The sequence below is a fragment of the Acomys russatus genome, chromosome 5 (assembly GCF_903995435.1).
Source record: "Acomys russatus chromosome 5, mAcoRus1.1, whole genome shotgun sequence".
Lineage (NCBI taxonomy): Eukaryota > Metazoa > Chordata > Mammalia > Rodentia > Muridae > Acomys > Acomys russatus.
This window is the reverse complement of record NC_067141.1, coordinates 65,455,175-65,457,299: the sequence shown is the minus strand read 5'-3', so window position 1 is coordinate 65,457,299 and position 2,125 is coordinate 65,455,175.

The following is a 2,125-nucleotide window of genomic DNA, read 5'->3' as shown; positions in this document are numbered from 1 at the left end:
AAGGTGTGCACCACCACACCCGGCCTTCTTTTGTTTTTTTGAGACAGGGTTTCTCTGTGTAGCCTTGCCTGTCCTGGACTCCATTTGTAGACCAGGCTGGCCTCAAACTCACAGAGATCCACCTACCTCTGCTTCCTGAGTGCTGGGATTAAAGGTGTGCGCCACCACGCCCGGCTGACCCTCCTCTTTCTTTCTCTCTTTTTGTTTATTGAGACAGAGTTTCTCAACAAACTGTCCTGGAACTGGCTCTGTAGACCAGGCTGGCCTCGAACTCAGAGATCTGCCTGCTTATGCCTTCCCCCTACTGGGACTGAAGGCCTGCGCCTGGCATGCTCCACTAAGCCAGCTAAGAATGCAGGGCCACGCTCCTCAGGACAGTCTAGGCAAGAGTCCCTGGGCAAAGGAACTCCATCTTCTTGCAGCTCTGCATTTCCGGTAAGTTTTAGTGATAAAGGAGAGCGTGTCAATGGTACCCTCCCCTTCGACCCTCCTCCCCCAGAACTTAACGGGTACAGAGGTCAGGTAGGGAATCTCCCAGAGGCTCGGTGTCCCCCCCTGCAGTTGCTAACCAATGCTCTGCCAGCCTCACTAGTAGAAGAAGGTGACTGAGATCCGGTTTGATGACTCTGCTGAGTGAGAGGGTGTGAACTGGGCTTGGGAGGAATTCAGAAGGGAAGTTAGAATGACTGGGTCTCCAGGTGGGGAAGATGCTGGCAAAGCTTGGGGTGCCCTGGCCTCCTAGGTGTCATTTGAGACTGGGAGATTTTTTTGTTTTTGTTTTTAAATCTAGGGTCTGGAGATCAAATGCCCAGAGACAAGGAGCAGAGGAGCCAACTGTCCCCAGACCTTGCCCTCAGTCTATCTCTTCCTAGGCGAGGAGATGCTTCCGGCAGTTGCTCATTCTCCTCCCTGCCTCCTCCGCCCCCAGCCTGCAGCTGTTCTCCAGCTGCCCAGCCCCACCCCAAAGACAGCTGGGAGAGGCTGCAAGAGGGGGCGGGAGCCTGCCCAGCTGTTGACTCTTGGCTGGGTGGGGGGAGGGCTGTGACATGAAAGAGCCCGGCAAGCCAGGGTTGTGGAGGAAACACCCCCCACCGCCCCTCCCCCACCCGGCGGCCTCCTCTCAGGCTCTGCACATCTGGGCCACAGGAGCCAGCCCTCCTCCCTCCCCCCGCCCCCCCCCCCCCCCCCCCGCCTGTGGGGTGGTGGGGGAAAGACCGTCACCTCCAGCCCTTCCCGGATGGTGGCCTCTGAAAAGAGGCACATGGGCCCATCTGGAAGGCAGTGCACCTGTGGGACCAGAGCCCACAGTCTGCTCCTCCCAAGGTTCCTGTTTCCTGAGCAGGCCTGTGAGTGTGTGTGTGTGTGGCAGGGTGAGTTGGGGTGGTGGTGCTTAAGCCCTTTCTGGGTCCCCTCCGCCCTTCACTCTGCTAGGAGGTGGGTGACAGCTGCTTCTACAAAGCCAGGACAGCTGGGTAGCTAGGGACAGCTGGATGGAGTTTTTCCCTGCTTCTCTGGCTGCCCAAACAGGCTGTGGGCCTACAGCTGTGTAGCTGATTGTTGAGGTGGGCTTATAAGGGGGGTGGGGTCCCCTCCACATCTCAATCTGGTTAGTGCACCTGGGAAACGGACCCCTCCCTTTAGCCAAAACAAACTGGGCCAAGTGGGGAAATTAGGCAGCTTTGCATTTTGGCGTGGATACACCAGACCTCTTGACAAGCTAGAGCAACAGTGAAATAGGAGCAGATATTGTAAAGTGTTTATCTGCCCACCAGTACCCGCCTGTCTCAGAGGTCTGTCCTCTCCCTTCAGCCCCATAGGAACCTGGGTGACTTGTCATAACTGCTTCTAGCTCTGGCCTCTAGCCAGTTTAGGGAGAGGGAAGCCATGAGGCAAGCTTCTAAACTCCCCCACTCCCCTTGTCTTCAACGGCCCACCAGGCTAGGGGTGATGACCCTACCCTTTCTTGCCACCTGGCCCTTCTGTGTTTTCTAAGAGGTGGAGTGACTAGGGGTCACCAAGGCAGCTCACACGGGGGTTACATTATAGCTCCCTACCTACCCTATACCCGGCTTCCTGATCCTACAGAAAGAGAGAGTGAGAGAGAGAGAGAGAGAGAGAGAGAGAG